We start from the raw sequence: 20545 nt of genomic DNA, 5'->3' as shown, positions 1-20545 counted from the left end.
TCACACTTTCTTGAATACTGTGTCTGTGAAATAAGTTTTGAAGTCATATGTTGTTTTCTTTATCCTTTAAGATGTTCAATTTTCCTTTCAGTCTGTTAATATGGTGGGATTTAATAACTTATTACATTAATTTATTGTCAGCATTACTTTTTTTGTATTATCCCTTTTTTAATATTGGATTTGATTTATCAAAATTTTGTTAAGAATTTTTATATCCATGTTCATAAAAGATTTCAATCTGTAGCTTCTTTTTCTTGTCATATCCTCATTTGTATTTTGTATGAAGGTATCAATGATCTCATTGAATGAATTGAAAGCATTTTTCTCCTGTTTAATTTTCTGTAAGGATTTGTTTAGAAATGGACTATTTCTCCTTATATAATTGATAGAATCCTCAGAGAAGTCATCTGGGCCTGTAGATTTTTTTTATGGGAAGTTATAAGTGACAGATTTAATTTTCTTAATCAATGTAGAGCTGTTCAGATTAAATATTTCTTTTGAATGAGCTTTGCAGATTGTATCTTTCAGGGAATCTGTCATCTAAGTTTCCAGTTTATTGGCCTAAAGCTATTTATAATAGTTTTTCACTATCCTTTTAAAATCTCTAGAATCTGTAGTGATGTCAACTTTAGCATTTATATTATTGATAATTTGTGTCTTTTCTCTTTTTTCCTATCCAATCAGGCTCTTAGTTTCCTTTTTCTCTTCTCTTCTTCTTTTCTTTTCTTTTCTTTTTTAAGGTGGAAGCTGGGGTCATTAATTTAAAACTTTTTCTTTCTGTTCCTCAGACTAGATAATCTTACTTGATATATCTTCGTGTTTGCTGATTCTTTCTTTGCTTACTAAAAACTTGTGATGAGCTCATCTAGTTAACTTTTTATTTCAATTATTGAACTTTTCAACTTGAGAGTGTTTCACTGGATTATTTAAAATAAGTGTTACCTCCTTACTAACACTCTTCATTTGGTAAGACATCCTTCTCATACTTTCCTATAGTTCTTTAGAGATTCTTTAGACATGGATATTTTCACTATCTGAATATATTTTAAATAGCCGACTTAAATCTTTGTCTAAAGTCCGATATTTGGTGTTACTCGGTGATAGTTGCAATCTTTTTTCTTTTGAAAACTGGATATTTTAAGTAACATAATGTAACAACTCTGGAGATTAGATTCCTCTATCACCCTGGTTTGTTGTTGATGACTGTTATAGTATTTGATTATTAAATGACTTTCCTTAACTTATTCTGTAAACATCTATATTCTTTATCATATGTAGACAATCAAGCCTTGATTCATTTAGCTTAGTGTTTAGCTAATGATTGAACAGAGATTCTTTTTAGTTTCTAGAACCATTAGGTCTCTCAGTCATTGCCTAGGGGCTCATTGTGCATGTTGGGGCATGCCTTCAACACACAACCGGACATCTTATCACTTTGCCTTAGCCTTTATTTTCTGCTTGCACAAAGCCTCAAAGTCCGCCAGAGATGAGCTTAGATACACCTTATGTCTTTTTTGAGTATGTGTATAGGCCCAAAATGCCTGTAACGCTATGCAAGTGTGAAGCCTTCTAGATTCTCGAAAATTTGTCAGAGTTTTTCAAGCCCTTATGTACATCAATCTCACAACTTTTCCTTTTAAGCTCTTTGGTTAGTCTATGTTTGGACAGACTGCTATCCACCACTGTAGGTAGCCATGACACTAAAACAATTGCCTATGATTAATATTGATAAAGGCTCCCATTGAAAATATTTTCTCATTGGGCAAGTGCTGCGTCAAGTCCAATTCAAACAGATTTGAAGGTGATTCTTCCTCGAAACCCCAAACAGGTCAAATAATGACAATTCTTTGGGAATGAAATTTTGAAAGAGCTGCAACCCATTCTGCTTGCTTTTTTCCCTCCTAGGTGCATAACACTGACCAGGAATGATGGATGTTATTTTTTAAGGATACCAGGGAGCTAGAGAATAGGCAATGTGACTACAATGTGACTAGAATGTTTTAAATTCAATTAGCAGACATATAGTACACCATTAGTTTCAGATGTAGTATTCAATACTTGATCAGTTGTCTTTAACACCCAGTGCTCATTACATTATGTGCCCTCCTTAAAGCTCATCAAACAATTACCCCATCCCCCTACCCACCTCACCTCCAGCAACCCTCAGTTTCTTTTCTATAGTTAAGAGTCTTTCATGGTTTTTCTCCCTCTCCTCTTATTCAGTTTCCCCCCTTTCCTCTATGATCCTCTGAGCTGTTTCTTATATTCCACATATGAGGGACACCATAGGATAATTGTCTTTCTCTGATTTATTTATTTCGCTCAACATAATATACTCCAGTTCAATCCATGACAATGTATATGGTAAGTATTCATCCTTTCTGATAGCTGAGTAATATTTCATTTATATATATATATATATATATATATATATATATATATATATATATATATATAATATTCTTTATCCATTTGTCTGTCAATGGGCATCTCAGCTCTTTCCATAGTTTGGCTATTGTGAACATTGCTGCTATAAACATTGGGGGGCAGGTGCCCCTTCAGATCACTACATTTGTATCTTTGGGATAAATACCTCATAGTGCAATTGCTAGGCTGTAGGGTGCCTCTATTTTTAACTTCTTGAGAAACCTCCATACTGTTTTCCAGAGTGGCTGTACCAGCTTGCATTCTCACCAAAGGTGTATGAGGGTTCTCCTTTCTCTACAACCTCGCCAACATTCGTTGTTTCCTGTCTTATTAATTTTAGCCATTCTGACTGGTGTGAGGTGGTAGCTCACTGTGGTTTTGGCTTGTATTTCCCTGATGCTGAGTGAGGTAGAGTATTTTTTTCATGTGCCTGTTGGCCATTTGTATGTCTTCTTTGGAGAATTGTCTGTTCATATCTTCTGCCCATTTCTTGACTGGATTGTTTGTTTTTTGGGTGTTGAGTTCGATAAGTTCTTTATAGATCTTGGATACTAGCCCTTTATCAGATATGTCATTTGCAAATATCTTCTCCCATTCCATAGGTTGCCTTTTATTTTTGTTGACTGTTTCCTTTGCTGTACAGAAGCTTTTTACCTTGAAGAAGTCCCCACAGTTCAGTTTTGTTTTTGTTTCCTTTGCCTTTGGAGACATGTCTAGCAAGAAGCTGCTGTGGCCGAGGTCGAAGAGGTTGCTGCCTGTGTTCTCCTCTAGGATTTTGATGGCTTCCTGTCTCACATTTAGTCTTTCATCCATATTGAGTTTATCTTTGTGTATGATGTAAGGAAATGGTTCTGTTTCATTCTTCTACATGTGGCTGTCCAATTTTCCCAGCACCACTTATTGAAGAGACTATCCTTTTTCCATTGGATCTTCTTTCCTGCTTTGTCAAAGATTAGTTGACCATAGAGTTGAGGGTCCATTTCTGGTTCTCTATTTTATTCCATTGATCTATGTGTCTGTTTTTGTGCCAGTACCAGGCTGTCTAGATGATTACAGCTTTGTGATAGAGCTTGAAGTCAGGCATTGAGATGCCCTCAGCTTTGGTTTTCTTTTTCAACATTCTTTGGGCTATTCAGGGTCTTTTCTGGTTCCATGCAAATTTTAGGATTATTTGAACCAGCTCTGTGAAAGATGTGAATGCTATTTTGATAGGGATTGCATTGAATGTGCAGATTGCTCTGAGTAGCATAGACAGTTTAACAATATTTATTCATCCAATCCATGAGCATGGAACATTTTTCCATTTCTTTGTAACTTCTCCAATTTTTTCATAAGTGTTCTACAGTATTTAGAGTACAGATCCTTTACCTCCTTGGTTAGGATTATTCCTAGGTATTTTATCCCTTTTGGTGCAATTGTAAATGGAATCGATTCCTTAATTTCTCTTTTCCCTGACTCATTGTTAGTGTATAGAAGAAATGCAACTGATTTCTGTGTGTTGATTTTATACCTTGTCACATTGCTGAATTCATGTATGAGTTCTAGCAATTTGGGGATGGAGTCTTTTGGGTTTTCCACATAAAGTATTGCGTCATCTGCAAAGAGTGAATGTTTGACTTCTTCTTTGACAATTTGAATGCCTTTTATTTCCTTTTGTTGTGTGATTGCTGAGACTAGGACTTCTAGTACTGTGTTGAACAACAGTAGTGAGAGTGGGCATCCCTGCCATGTTCCTGACCTTAGGGGGAAAGCTTTCATTTTTTTCCCCATTGAGAATGTTATATGCTGTGGGCTTTTCATAGATGGCTTTCATGATATTGAGGTATGTTCCCTCTATCCCTACACTGTGAAGAGTTTAAATCAAGAAAGGGTACTGTATTTTGTCAAAGGCTTTTTCTGCATCAGTTCAGAAAGTCATGTGGTTTTTGTCCTTTCTTTTATTACTGTGATGTATCACAGTGATTGATTTGAGAATGCGGAATCACCCTTGCAGCCCAGGAATAAATCACCTGGTTGAGGTGAATAATACTTTTAATGTACTGTTGGATCCTATTGGCTAGTATTTTGGTGAGAATTTTTGCATCCATGCTCATCAGGGATATTGGTCTGTAATTCTCCTTTTTGGTGGGGTCTTTATCTGGTTTTGGGATCAAGGTAATACTGACCTCATAGAAAGTGTTTGGAAGTTTTCCTTCCATGTCTATATTTTAAAACGCCTTCAGAAGAATAGCTATTATTTCTTCTATAAATATTTGGTAGAATTCCCCTGGGAAGCCATCAGGCCCTAGAGTCTTATTTATCGGGAGATTTTTGATTACTGCTTCAATTTCCTTGCTGGTTATGGGTCTGTTCAGGTTTTTCATTTTTTTCTGTTTCAGTTTTGGTAGTTTATAAGTTTCTAGGAATGCATCCATTTCTTTCAGATTGCCTAATTTGTTGGCTCACAGCTGCTCTTAACATGTTCCTAAATTTTTTTTTTTGTATTTCCTTAGTATTGGTTGTGATTTCTCCTCTTTCATTCATGATTTTATTAATTTGGGTCCTTTCTCTTTTCTTTTTGATAAGTCTGACCAGGGGTTTATCAATCTTAATAATTATTTCAAACAGCCAGCTCCTAGTTTTGTTGATCTGTTCAACTGTTCTTTTGGTTTCTATTTCATTGGTTTCTGCTCTAATCTTTATTATTTCTCTTCTCTTGTTTGGTTTAGGCTTTATTTGCTGTTCTTTCTCCAGCTCCTTTAGGTGTAAGGTTAGCTTGTGTGTTTGAGATTTTCTAATTTTTTGAGAAAGTCTTGCACTGCTATGTACTTCCTTCTTAATACCACCTTTGCTGTATCTCAGAGGTTTTTAACAGTTGTATTTTCATTTTCATTTGTTTCCATGAATTTTTAAAAATTCTTCTTTAATCTTCTGTTTGACCCATTCATTCTTTAGTAGGATGCTCTTTAATCCCCAAGTGCTTGAGTTCCTTCCAAATTTTCTCCTGAATTCAAGTTTCAAAGCATTGTAATCTGAAAATATGCAGGCAATAATCCCAGTCTTTCGGTACTGGTTGTGACTTGATTTGTGACACAGTATGTGATCTGTTCTGAAAAATATTCCATGTGCACTCAAGAAGAATGTGTATTCTGTTGCTTTAGGATAGAATGCTCTCTATATATCTGTGAAGTCCATCTGGTCCAGTGTGTCATTCAAAGCAATTGTTTCCTTGTTGATCTGCTTAGATGACCTGTCCTTTGCTGTGAGTGAGTGTTGAAGTCCCCTACTATTACTATATTATTATCAATGTGTTTCTTTAATTTGGTTATTAATTTGTTTATATAACTGGCTGCTCCCCAGTAGGAACATAAATATTTATAATTGTTAGGTTTTCTTTTTGGATAGACCCTTTAAGTATGACATAGTGTCCCTCTTCATCCCAATAGTCTTTGGTTATTTCTCTGATATAAGGATTGCTATCCCAGCTTCTTTTGATATCCGTTATCATGATAAATAGTTCTCCACCCCCTCATTTTCAATCTGGAGGTGACTTTAGGTCTAAAATGAGTCTCTTGTGAACAGAATATCAATTGTTCTTACTTCTGTATCTAATCTGATACCCTGTGTCTTTTGATTGGTGTATTTAGCCCATTTATATTCAGAGTAACTATTGAAAGATATGAATTTAGTGCCATTATACTACTTGTAAAGTCCCTGTTTTGTAGATTGTCTCCATTCCTTTCTGGTCTATATTACTTTTGGGCTCTTTCTTCAGTTAATGGATCCCTTTTAATATTTCTTGTATGGCTCATTTGGTGATCACAAATTTTTTCAGTTTCTGTTTGTCCTGGAAGTTTTTACCACCCCTTCTATTGTGAATGGTATCCTAGCTGGATAAAGTATTCTTGGCTACATATTTTTCTCCTATAACACCCTGAATAGACCATGCCAGTCCTTTCTGGCCTGCCGAGTGTCTGTGGATAAGTCTTCTGCCAGTCTAATGTTTCTGCTGTTGTAGGTTAAGGACCTCTTGTCCTGAGCTGCTTTCAGGATTTTCTCTTTGTCTCTAAGATTTGTAAATTTTACTTTTAGGTGTCGGGGTGTTGACCTATTTTTATTGATTTTGAGGGGGGTTTCTGTGTTCCTCCTGGACTTTGAAGACTGTTTCCTTCCTGGGATTAGGGAAGTTCTCTACTATAATTTGCTCTAATATACCTTCTGCTCCCTCCTCTCTCTCTGATTCTCTCTCTCTTTCCTCTTCTTCTGGAATGCCAATTATTCTAATATTGTTTTGCTTTATGGTATCATTTATCTCTCAAATTCTCCCCTCATGATCCAGTAGTTATTTATCTCTCTTTTCCTCAGCTTCTTTATTCTCCATCATTTGGTCTTCTATATCACAAATTCTCTCTTCTGTCTCATTTATCCTGAATTCCAGCTCTGACATTTTACTTATATCTCTATTGATTAGATCTGTGGCAGAGACTATTACCTCTGGTTCTTTCTTTTGTTGTGGATTCCTCCTTCTAATCATTTTCCCAGAGAAGAATGGATGAATGAGAGAATAAAATAAAAAATATCAACCATGACCCAAGTGAAATACACACTAGAGAAATCCAAAGAGGTCAGAAATCAAAAAAGAAAAGAAAAGAAAAGAGAAAGAGAAAAAGTGGGAGGAGAAGGAGAATATAATCTCACAAGTGGACTAAACAGGGTTATCCACTTAGTCCTGGTTGTATTTTGGTCGTTTATTAGATGACATTAAATCCCAAAAATGTAAAGAAAGCAAAAAAAAAAATATATATATATATATATCAGTTATATATATATATAGACATTAAATCCCCAAATTGTAAATATATATATATATATATATATATATATATATATATATATATATATTTAATACTGAATACAGTGAAAGGAAGTGAAAAATGAAGAATATATCTACAAAATGTAAATGTAAAAATAAAAATTAAAAAAGACTTAAAAACAAAAAGTTGATAAAATAAGGAACTTTTTGAAAAGGAAAAAAAGGAAAAAGAAAAAGAAAATTTTAAACTGAAAGACTAAAGGCTCATATGAAAAAAAAACCTCTAATTCTATATACTATTCTCCCCTATGGCAGGAGTTTTTTGGTGTTGAGTGATATATAAATTTGGTATTTGCCTGAGGATCCTGCTGGTCTTCTGGGGGAGGGGACTGTTGCACTGATTCTCAAGTGTCTTTGCCTGAGCAGAGTTGAACCACCTCTTGCCAGGGGGCCGGGCTCAGTGTAAGCTGCTTTGGATTGCTCTAGGTTTTTGTTCCCTGATGGATTTTCAGGCTGCTTTAGAGGGTGAAAAAAAAAGTAAAAAATGTCGGTGCTCTGATCTCCAACCCAGTAGCTGAAAGATCATGGTTCTCACTCTTCAGCACACCCTCAGGGAAAGGCAGTCAAACCCTTTTTTGTGAGCCAAACTCCCCAGACTCTTGTGATTCACACCTGCACCAATCCTCCCAGGAGAGGGAAGACCCCCCTCAGCTAGCTGGGCTCCTGCTTAGGGAGCAGTTGCCTCATCATGCACGTACCCACACCACTCCTCGAAGGAGCTGGATCTCAACTGCTGTCACTTTCTGGGCCTCTGCTTGGAGAGGGGTCACCTGATTCATGTCATAGTTCATGGTTTATGGCAACACCTAGCTGAGAGTCCACTCTGGAACTTCCCTGCTCCAATACTTGGGAGCTCTGCTGCCCTCGGACACCCCCATTATTTCTGACTCTGGTGATCCTGAGACCACACTGTCTCACCTAGGATTCTGCCCCACTTCCCCACCTGAACACATTTCAGGCAGGGATGTACCTCATAGGAGCAGACTTAAAAGTTCTGATTTTGTGCACCCCTGCTTTATCAGTTTCTGGAAACCAGCTTACAGAGGCTCCCTCCCCTCACAGTTTATCTTCTGATATATCCCCTCAGATTCACGTCTCTGCACCTCCTACCTTGCAAAAAGTGATAGCTTTTTTATTTGTAGAATTGCAGCAATTCTTTTCTTAGATCTCAGGTTGAATTCACAGGTGTTCAGAATGATTTGATAGATATCTAACTGAATTCAAGGGACCAGATGAAACAAGGGTCTCCTACTCTTCTGCCATCTTCCCCCTATAGAATGATTCAGCAAATTTTCTTAAATAAATGCTCTTTCCTTGCTGCAAAAGTTTAGTTAATTTCAACTAAAAGAGTTGACTTCAACATTTTTTACATATTTTCTCATTGCTTTTATGGAGAAAATAATTTTCAAAGGTCCTTTTTCTACAATTTTCACTGACATCACTCCATGCTTGGTAATTTTTGTTTGGATGTCAGAAACTATAAATTTTACCTATTGAATGCTTGATATTTTTGAATACCTGCAATATTCTTTGACTTTGTTCTTAATGCAGTAAAACCTCTTGGAACAAGTTTGATACTTTTGAGTATTTTAAGAATTAGATAAATTAGGTCAGAGCAATACTTATTCTAATGCTAATCTTTCCTCAGTACAGTAACAAAACTCTTAGTATTCTATCCAATGTCTTATGAATTATAAAATTTTCTTTTCCACCATTTTGTGGACAGGACTATCCTAACTTTGTGTGAGCTCCATATACAGTTCTCTGTTTCTCTTTTGCTGTTTCTTTGCTTCATCTTAGACATATTTTCCTTACATGCATGTATTGATTAGCACTCAACTAAATAGTGAGGAGGAACTCTTGGCATTTTGGAAACTTGAGACTCTGTTTCAAGGAGACCGGTTGGTTCTGACGGGGTTTTCCCTTTCTGTATAAAGCCTATAAACTTCATAAAGCTGCAACCTAAGGAAATTATAGTACTTCATTCTTAGGTTTCTTTTTTCAAAGGGATTATGGTTCTTCTTTCCCTGTTGATCAAAATTGAGTGTCATTGAATTCTATATTTTATTTTATTTAACAGTTTTTAAATTGCAGGGTGAATCTAACTTCTGTTATTTCATCTTGACTGGAAACAAAATTCCTTGATATAGTTTTCAAATTTTATTTATTTATTTTTATTTTTTAAAAGATTTTATTTATTGATTTAAGAGAGAGAGAGTGAGAGAGAGCATGATCCAAGGAGCAGAGGGAGAGGGAGCCAGATGCAGATCCCAGGACCCCAGGATCATGACCTGAGTTGAAAGCAGATGCTTAACCGAATTAGCCACCCAGACACCCCTAGTTTTCAAATATTAATATGCTTGCCTTTTGTTATCATTATGCTCTCTGATACTTAAAATACTTTCTTTCTTAAAATGCAGCCAGTCACATTGAAGCCTTTAAAAAGAATTTTTATCTGAGGTGGTATTCTTAAGTTACCTGGTAGAGGAGCTTTATCAAATATAACGGAGATTGTTAGGGTTTTATTTTCCCCTAAGACAACATTTTCTTTCTTTCTTTCTTTTAAAGATTTTATTTATGTATTTATTTGGGAGAGATAGAGAGACCGTGAGAGAGAACATTAGCAGGGGTGGGGAGAGGGAGAAGCAGGCTCCCTGCTGAGCAAGGAGCCCCATGCAGGGCTCAATCCTGGGACCCCAGGGTCATGACCTGGGCCAAAGGCTTAATCAACTGAGCAACCAGGTGGCCTCCATTTTCAATTACTTTTATAATACCTCAGTTAGCATCTAGGAACAATTTTTCATACCTTTGTACCTTCAAACCCTTGATATTAGTGTCAGTTATATTTTAGACAATATGCAATGAACACATATTGTGGCAAAAGTATATTTCTTTTAAATTCTGTGTATATACCCGATACCTACAGATTGTTTTTGTATCTTTACTCCCCTTGCTTTGCAGAAGAAGCAGAAATATAGCCAACTCATGTAAAAATTCTGATTTTATCTTACCATGTACTTTAATAACAGTGTCATTGTTTATCAAGGGACACATGTCTTCTTTCAATATCAGTATTTTGCAGACCACTGCTCTCTGTGTGGTAGAAATCAGATTTGAATTATTAAGGAAGACAAAGATAATGCATATTGGGTAACATTTTGAAGTCTGACGGAGTGACTATATCAGCCATAGAATCTGGGCTTATTAATGGTAAGCTATTACAAGAAAATAAAGGACACAATGAAATCAGTAGAGGCAATGTCAAAACTGTTGAATCAAATTGCAGTAAGATATGTGTCATTGGAGAACGCTTATTTGGATTAAGTAATAGTGGTGCCATTTTTCTCTTATTTTGTTTATGATTACCATGACAAAATAATGAGCATACCAATTGTAATTTATTTGTTTTTGATCTCCCCATTTCTTCTAGAAACATTGCCTTTTTATCAATTTGCCCTTTAAAATGTATATCTTTCTTTCTGGAATCTCTGTAAATTATTCATAATAGCATATAGGATGAAAGTTAGAAATAATCCTGAAGAAATTTCACTTAAAGTGAATGCTTTAAAGATACATTTGTTCAAATCTACAGAATGCACAACACCAAGAGTGAACCCTGGTGTAAACTGTGGATGTTTACATCCACAATAGGTGACTATTATGATGTGTAATTGTGGGTTCACTGGTTGTAAGAAATGTACTACTCTGGTGGGGTATGTTGATAATGGTAAAAGCTATGCAGGTGTGTGACAGGAAGAATATGGGAACTCTACCTTATTCTCAATTGTGCTGTGGAATTTTTTTTTTTTTTTTTTTTTTTTTTTTTTTTTAGTATTTTAAAGGAGCGCATAGGTGGCTCAGATGGTTAAGTGTCTGCCATCAGGTCATGATCTCCAGGTCCTGGGATTGAGCCCCATGTCGAGCTCCCAGCTCAGCAAGGTGTCTGCTTCTCCCTCTCCCTCTGCCTCTCTCCCTGCTTGTGCTCACTCTGTCTTTCTGTCTCTCTCTCTCTCTCAAATGAACATATAAAATCTTAAAAAAAAAAGTATTTTGAAAAGTTTGTTATGCTTTCTTTTGTGTCATACCAATATGCTTGAATTTGTTAGACTTGCACATTATAGGTGCTTTGTATTACTTATGGAATGCACAGATAGATATAAATATATAATCATTGCTCATGTATCATTCTATAAAATAATGTTCTGCCACAAAGAAATCAATAGAAAATAATATGATATCCATAGTTTAGATTAAGGTTTTCTCTTGGTGTTGTACATTCTATGGGTTTGGACAAATATATAATAGCACGTATCCATTATTATGGTGTTATAAAGAACATTTTCACTGACCTAAAGTTTCTCTGTGCTCCACCTATTCATGTCTCCCCACAACCTCCAAACTGGAAACCACTGAACCTTTTTCTTTCCTGTCTTTATAGTTTTGCCTTCTCCAGAATCTCATGGAGTTGACATCATATTTTTTCAGATTGACTTATTTCACTTGGTAATATGCATTTAAGATTCTTCCATGTTTTTTCATGGCTTGATAGATCATTCTTTTTAACACGGAGTAATTTTCCATTGTCTGGATGTGCCACAGTTTATGTATCCATTCTCTTAGTGAAGGACATTTTGGTAGCTTCCAAGTGTCGGCAATTATGATTAAAGCTTCTATAAACATCCATGTGCAGGCTTTTGTGCGGACATGTTTTCAACTCTTTAGGGCAAATACCAAGGAGTATCATTGCTGGATCTCATGCAAAAGTATGATTAGTTTTATAATAAACCAAAATAACCATACCATTTTGCATTCCCAGTAGCAATGAATGAGAGTTCCTACTGTTCTGTATCTCTGCCAGCATTTGGTATTGTCAGTGTTCTGAATTTTGAGCATTCTATTAGGTGTGTGGTAATTTTTAAATTGTATTTCTGGGGCACCTGGGGGTCCAGTTGGTTAAGTGTCTGCCTTTGGCTCGGTTCATGGTCCTGGAGTCCTGAAATCAAACCCTGCATTGGACTTCCTGCTCAGCAGGGAGCCTGCTTCTCCCTCTCCCTCTGCCCCTCCCTGCTACTCATGCTCTCTCTCTGTCACTTTCACTCTCAATCACTCTCTCAAACAATAAAATATTAAAAAATACAAAATAAAAAAAATTGTATGTCTCAGATGACATATGATGTGAGCATTTACTTGCCATCTCTATATCTTCTTTGGTGAGGCATCTGTTAAAGCCTTTGACCCATTTTTTAATCAACTGTTAATTTTGTTATTTCTGAGCTTTAAGAGTTTATATATTTTGGACAATTGGTGTTTTTGTTTTTGTTTTATCAGTTGTGAATTTTGTGAATATTTTCTCCCAGTCTCTGGCTTGTCTTCTCATGCTCTTGACATTATCTTTTGCAGAGTAGAACTTTTTAATTTTTTTTAAAATTTATTTATTTGACAGAGAGAGACAGCCAGCGAGAGAGGGAACACAAGCAGGGGGAGTGGGAGAGGAAGAAGCAGGCCCCCAGCAGAGGAGCCTGATGTGGGGCTCGATCCCATAACGCCGGGATCACGCCCTGAGCCGAAGGCAGACGCTTAACGACTGAGCCACTCAGGCGCCCCTGAACTTTTTAATTTTAATGAACCAGGTTGTCAATTATTTCTTTCATAAAAGATGTTTTTGGTTTTGGAAGACATCTAAAATTATCACCACACCCAAAGTCATCTAGGTTTTCTTCTGTATTATCTATTAGGAATTTTATAGTTTTGCATTTTACATTTAGGTGATCCATTTTGACTAAATATTGTTTTGGCTGTTGTGGGTCTTTTAACTCTGTATATACTCTAGAATCAAATTATTGATAACCACAAAATAATTTTCTGAGATTTTTATTGGAATTACAGTGAACCTGTAGATCTAGTTGGGAAGAATTTGCATACTTTTAGCTTTGTCTTATAGATTCTTGTGGTTGCGTTTTTATAATGCAATTTAAGACTACTGAATCTTCTTGCTATATCAGTTATTTTATCATTATACAATGTCCCATCTCTCTTTGTCATTAGTAATACTTTTTACTTAAAGCCATTTTGTCTGATATGAGCTTGGTCAGTTTCAAATAACTTTTTAACGTATATTAACTCTACTACTTCAAGGTTTCTATGTCTTTATATTTATAGTATATCTATGGTAAACAGAATTTATATATACATATATATAAAGTAAGAGAGTCTTATTTTAACTTTATTTTCAGCCAACTTGGCTTTATATTTTAATTGGATATTTAGCCCAAAGTAACAATATAATAACTTATAGATTTGGTTAAATTTATAGTCATTGGTTTTCTGTATCCTTATTTTTTTCTTTTTTCTTCTTATTTATCTTTCTCATTATCTATTTGATTTTTTAGAAATGTTGCTTGTACTCTCTCTTCCTTCTGAGACTTCAATTGCATAAATTTCAGTCCTTTAATTATATATCTAATATCTTTTATGTGCATGTCCGTATATGTCATCATTTCTAATGATTATCATCTAGTTCAATAATCATCTTTTCTACTATATCTAATTAAGTCAAACTCTTTTAGTGAGTTCTATGGTTAACTTGTTTTTATATAACTACTATTTGATAATATTCCCAACATTCTGGTTCTCTGATGAAACTTTCCAGCTTTTTTACATTTCATTTATCTGTGTTCTTTTTTCCTATTTGTAGTTTTTCTTCTTTAATCTTATTTCCTTGAATGATTGGTAATTTTGAATAAAATGCTTAATCTTAGAATAAAAACATGTACATTCTCTAATATTTTCTTTCAGAGTGGATTTTATTTTCTTTAACATGCAAAGAGGAGTCTCTATAATCCAGCTGAGAAGTGTTTGTACAAATTTGTTCTTGCAAGAATGTCATTTGAGTCTGAAGTGTTTACTATGTCTCTCATCTTTGATGAGATGTGATCATCAATCTTATTTCCAAAATTGTAAAAACAATAAAATTTATGCTTAATAATTTTGCTTCATACCATCTCTATCATGCTTATTTCTCCAAATGTCTTCTGCCAAATGTGCAACTTATAATTCAACAAATGCACAGAGCAAAAACTGCATGCAGAATTTTGGTCTAGCTTCTCTGTATTTCCCCTTTCTCAAGGAGTTCTGCTTTTCATGTTATAGTTGTATCATAGCCCAGGTTTTGTCCTCCTAGCTCAGCGAAACATTGGAAAGCGCAAGGTCCCTACTTATTTTGGAACTCCACCCTACACTTCTAATTGGAAAATATCCTGAGGTGGGCAAAGCAGCTTTTACCATGGGATTTACCTCTGTGTACTACCCTCATAGTCAGGATTTTTACTTCTCGGGTCTTGGTTCCCTTAGTTGTTCTCTGAGGCCATCAGAGAGTTCCATTTTAAATATTACCCAGGTTTCATTATTATTCTCAGTGAGGAAATTAGACAGAATGTTACTCCATTGTTGCCAGAAGTAAAGGAATCAGAGTAATTTTAATGCAAATTGGGTCATGTTATTCTGCTTAAAACATGAAATGATTCAGAGTTTTCCACGAGCTCCCTACGACTTCAAGCTCATGTCTTGTTTACTCTGCCTATCCCATAGAATTAACAGCTCTCAGTTCTCATAATTTCCTCTATTATATCTTATAATCAACCTTTGCCATTTTCTCTTCCCTTTTTCAGTTCCCAATACATTCTATTTTCTACTTTTCTTGACAAAAGTCAAGAATTACAGCCTTCATTTTTTTTTCTCTGAAACTGATGTTTTTGACAGCACACAGGCATATGTCTATTGAAATAACAATAATGTTTAATCAAAACATTGGGGTTGTATAAGCTTCTAATGTGTTAAGGGAGAATTCTAAAGGGCAATCAGGGTGGGATGGAAGACCTAATGATGGTTCATGAGAGGTCAGGTTTAAAAGGATATTTTATAGAAAACTAAATACTTGGTACTTTATCCTATAATATATGAGGATTTCTTAAAGTGTCAAGTATGAGTTCAGACATCGTTCAATATATAAGAAATTTGACTAAGCTATAAAACCTGAAGATTTGACAAAGTAATTAGAACTGATAGTTCTTGGTAAGCCATTGGATTTTTATTTTTTTTAAGCTAATTGACACTCAAGTTTACTTCCTTTCATCTTTCTTCCTTCTTTCTTTATTCTGACTGGCTTGATGGCAGTATCATTCACTAAGGACCATGGAAGGAAGGTATTATTTTGTATAAAGTTTAATAAGCTCATAATATGTTAATTTTTAATAATTCTGTTACATCAGGTTTGGAATGTCAATGGGACATATCACTGTATGAGATAGGAAATAAAAATTAGTCAGTCATCAGTTTTATAATACTGATTTTTGAGCAGCAGTGTGGTATTACTGTTAAGAACATGGACTCTTCAATTTCTCCTACTCTAGTAATCTTGCAAATCATGAATTCCTATGTTTATGAGTAAATACAAATTTCTGGAGAGGATGGTGGAGTAGGGGGGCCCTAAGCTCACCTTGTCCCACAGATACAACTAGATAACACTCACATCAGTGTAAACAACCCAGAAAACAACTCAGAAACTGGAAGAACAAACTCCACAACTAAATGTAGAGAAGAGACCACATCAAAAAGAGTAGGAAGGGCAAAGATGTGGTTGGGAGCTAAACAAACCAACAAGACTCTTGCAGGAGGGAGGGACTTAGGGGAAGAAGGAAGAGAGAAAGACCCTCACCCTGGGAAGCCCATACAAGGAAGACAAATTTCCACAGCATTTGGCTTTGAAAATTAGAGGAGATAAATTTCATGAGTTCTTACAATGAGTGGGACTTTAAAACCTGAGATTTTAAAAATCAGTGGGCTTGGCTATAGGAGAATCAGCAGGGCAGTCTGACTCAAGTCTACGGCATCCTGAGATTGGCTGACTAACACCACAGGGAGAAAATCTGCCTACAATAGACAAAAAGAGCCATTGCAGATGACTGATTGAAAGAAAAAGCCATAACAGCAAGGCACACACATCACACCTAAGAGATGCCTCTGAAGTGCCAGATTCTGATGAATAGGGGACACTGCATGGCAGAGCACTACAGGACCTCTTCTTCATAAGACCATGACTTTTAAGGACATGAGAAATAACTGACTTTCCTAATGCAGAAATAGACCCAGAGACACTGGATAGAATAAATAGTAAACTATATGAAGTGGAAGAATATATCAACAACCTGGAGGACAGAGTAATGGAAAGTAATCAAGCTGAGTTGATGGGAGAAAAAAATATATGCAAAATGAGAGTAGACTTAGGGAACTTAGTGACACCATCAAGTGTAATAACATTCACATTGTAAGGATCCCAGAAGAAGAGAAAGGCAAGGGCACAGAAAAATTATTTGAAGAAATAATAGCTGAAAACTTCCCTAATCTGGAGAAAGAAATAGAAATCCAGATACAGGAGGCACAGAGATCCCCCCAAAAAGCAACCAAGAAGTTCCATACCAAGACACATAGTAATTAAACTAGCAAAACTAGCAAAATTTTAAAAGCAGCAAAAGAAAAGAAAAGAAAATAGTTACATACAAAGGGAGCCCCATAAGGCTGTCATCTGACAGTTCAGCAGAAATTTTGCAGGCCAGAAGATAGTGCATAATATATTCAAAGTGCTAAAAAGAAAAAAAAAAAAACCCTTCAGCAAAGAATACTCTATCCAGCAAAGCTATCATTCAGAGTAGAGGGAGAGATAAAAAGTGTTTCCAGACAAAGAAAGCTAAAGGAATTCATGACCAACTAAACCAGACTTACCAAGAATGTTTAAAAGTCCTTTGGAAAGGAAAGACCATAAACAAGAGTAAGGAAAATGGGAAGCACAAAAGCAGTAAAAATAAGTAGATCTGTAAAAAGTCAAGGGGCTCACAAAAACAAAAACAAAACAAAAACAAAAATAAGATGTAAACTATGACACCATTTACTTAAAATGTGGGGTGGAGAGGAGTAAAGCATGTGTTCAAATTTAAGTGACCATCAATTTAATACAGACTGCTATATGCAGAAGACGTTATATATAAACCAAATGGTAATAAATAAAAACCATTAATAGATATGCAAAAAATAAAGAGAAAGGAATCCAAGCATATCACTGAAGAAATCCAATAATCATGAGAGAAGAGAGGAAGAGAAGAAAGGAACAGAGAACAACCGTCAAAAAGTAAAAAAATGGCAAACATACATATCTATTAATAATTACTTTTAAAGTAAATAGACTAAATGCTCCAATCAAAAGACATGGGGTAACAGAACAAATAAAAAACAAGACTCATCTATATGCTGCCTACAAGAGAATAATTTCAGACTTAAAGACACATGCAGAGTGAAGTGAAGGAGTGGAGAAATTTTAATCATGCAAATGGATGTGAAAAGAAAGCTGAGGTAGCAATACTTGTACAAAATACACTTTAAAACAAAGACAGTAACAAGAGGCAAAGAAGGACACTCTACAACAATAAAGGGGACAATCCAACAAGAAGATACATTTGTAAATATTTATGCACCCAACATGGGAACACCCAAATAGTTAAAGCAGCTAGTAACAAAAATAAAGGAAGCAATTGCTTCTTTTCTATTGATATTGAGAGTATACAATAATAATAGGAGGTGTTAACACCCTACTTACATAAATGGATGGATCATCAAAAGGGAAAATCAACAAGTGAACAGCGGCTTTGAATGACACATTGAAACAAATGGATTTAACATATATATTGAGAACATCCTGTCCTAAAACACGAGAATACACATTCTTTTCAAGTGCACACAGAACATTCTCCAGAATAGAATTAGCCCACAAAACAACTCCAATAAATTCAAAAAGATCAAAGACATACCATGCATCTTTTCTGATCACAATGATATGAAACTAGAAATCAACCACAAGAAAAAATTTGGAAAGACCACAGATACATGGAGGTTAAATAACATGTTCCTAAGTAATGAATGGTCAACGAAGAAATCAAAAAGGAAATAAAAAATTACACAGAGACAAAGGAAAATGAAAACAATGGTGCACAGTCTTTGGGATGCAGCAAAAGCACTTCTAAGAAGGAAGTTCATAGTAATACACATCTACCCCAAGAAGCAAGAAAAATCTCAAATAAACAACCTAACCCTATACCTAGAAAAGCTGGAAAAAGAACAAACAAAACCCAAAGCCAGTAGATAGAATAAAATAATAAAGATTAGGGCAGAAATAAACAAAATAGAAACTAAAAAACAATAGAAGAGATCAATGAAACCAGGAGTTGGTTCTTTGAAAAGATCAACAAAATTGATAAACCTTACCCAGGCTCATCAAAACAATAAAAATAAAAAAAGAAAGGACTCAAATAAAATCAGAAGTGAAAGAAGAGAAATAACAACTGACAGCCCAGAAATACAAGTGATTGTAAGGGAATATTATGAAAAATTATATGCCAACAATTTGAACAATCTAGAAAAAATGGATTAATTTCTAGAAACATATAACCTCCTAAAACTTATTCAGGAAGAAATAGAAAATTTGAACAAGCAATGGAAGTGAATCGGAAATAAAAGAAAACTCCCAAAAAGCAAGACTCCAGGCACCAGATGGCTTCATGGGGTAATTCTACCAAATACTTAAAGAATTAATGCCTATTCTTTTCAAGCTTTTCAAAAAAAAAAAGAAGAAGAAGAAGAAGAAGAAGAAGAAGAAGAAGAGGAAGGACAATTTCCAAATTCATTCCACAAGGCAAGCATTACCTTGATTCCAAAACCAGATAAAAACACTGCCAACAAAGAAAGAACTACAGGCCAATATCTCTGATGAATATAGATGCCAAAATCCTAAATAAAATATTAGCAAACAGACTCCAAAAATACATTAAAAATCATTCACCACAATCAAGTGTGATTTATTTCTGGGATACAAGTGTGGTTCAATATTTGCTAATCAATCAACATGATATATCACATCAATAGGAGAAGGGATAAAAACTATATCATCATTTTAATAAATGCAGAAAAAGCATTGGACAAAGTACAACATCCATTCATGACAAAAAAAACTCAAAAAGTAGGTTTAGAGGGAACACACCTCAACATAATAAAGGCCATATATGAAAAATCCGCAGCTAACATCATACTCAATGGTGAAACACTGAGAGTTTTTCCCCTAAGATTTGAAAGAAGACAAGTGTGTCCACTCTTACCACTTTTATTCAACATAGTACTGGAAGTCCTAGCCACAGCAATCAGATGAGAAAAAGGAATAAAAGACATCCAAATTGGTAAGGAAGAAGTAAAAGTTTCACTATTTACCGACGACATGATACTATATAGAGAAAACCTTAAAACTCCACCCAAAACTTCTAGAACTGATAAATGAATTTAGTAAGGTCACAGGATACAGAATCAATGTACCAAAAATCCATTGCATTACTATACACTAATAAATGAACAGCAGAAAGAGAAATTAAGAAAGCAATCTTATTTACAATTGCACCAAAATAATAAAACACTAAAGAGTAAAGTTAACCAAGGAGGTGAAAAAGTGTACTTTGAAAACTATAAATCACTGATGGAAAAAAAATTGAAGGCAACACAAACTAATGGAAGGGTATTCCATGCTCACAGATTGGAAGAACCAATATTGTTAAAATGTCTATCCTACCCAAAACAATCTACAGATATAATGCAATCGCTATCAAAATACCAGCAGCATCTTTCAGAGAACTAGAACAAATAACCCTAAAATGTGTGTGGAACCACAAAGGACCCTGAGAAGACACAATAATATTGAAAAAGAAAAACAAAGCTGGAGGTATCAGATTTCAAGTCACACTACAAAGCTGTGGTTATCAAAACAGTATGGCAGTGGCACAAAAATAGACACAAAGATCAATGTAATAAGATTGAAAACCCAGAAACAGATCCACAATTATATGGTCAATTAATCTTCAACAAAAGGGGCAAGAATATGCAATGGGAAAAAGACAGTCTCTTCCACTATGATGTTGGGAAAACTGGTCAACTATACGCACAAGAATGACACTGGCCCTCTCTTACTATTCAAAAAATGAAGTCAAAATGGACAAAGAAATGGAAAAACATTCCATGCTCATGGATTGGATGAATAAATATTGTTAAACTGTCTATGCTACTCAGAGCAATCTAAATGCAACCTAAATGTGACCCCTGAAACCATAAAAATCCTAGAAGAGAGCACAAGCAGTAATTTTATTACTCAGCCATTAAAAGGAATGAAATCTTGTCATTTGC

This window comes from Ursus americanus, chromosome 9 (assembly GCF_024610735.1).
Source record: "Ursus americanus isolate L20-20 chromosome 9, mUrsAme1.1.p, whole genome shotgun sequence".
Lineage (NCBI taxonomy): Eukaryota > Metazoa > Chordata > Mammalia > Carnivora > Ursidae > Ursus > Ursus americanus.
The sequence above is the reverse complement of the archived record's forward strand: the minus strand, read 5'-3'. Positions refer to the sequence as shown.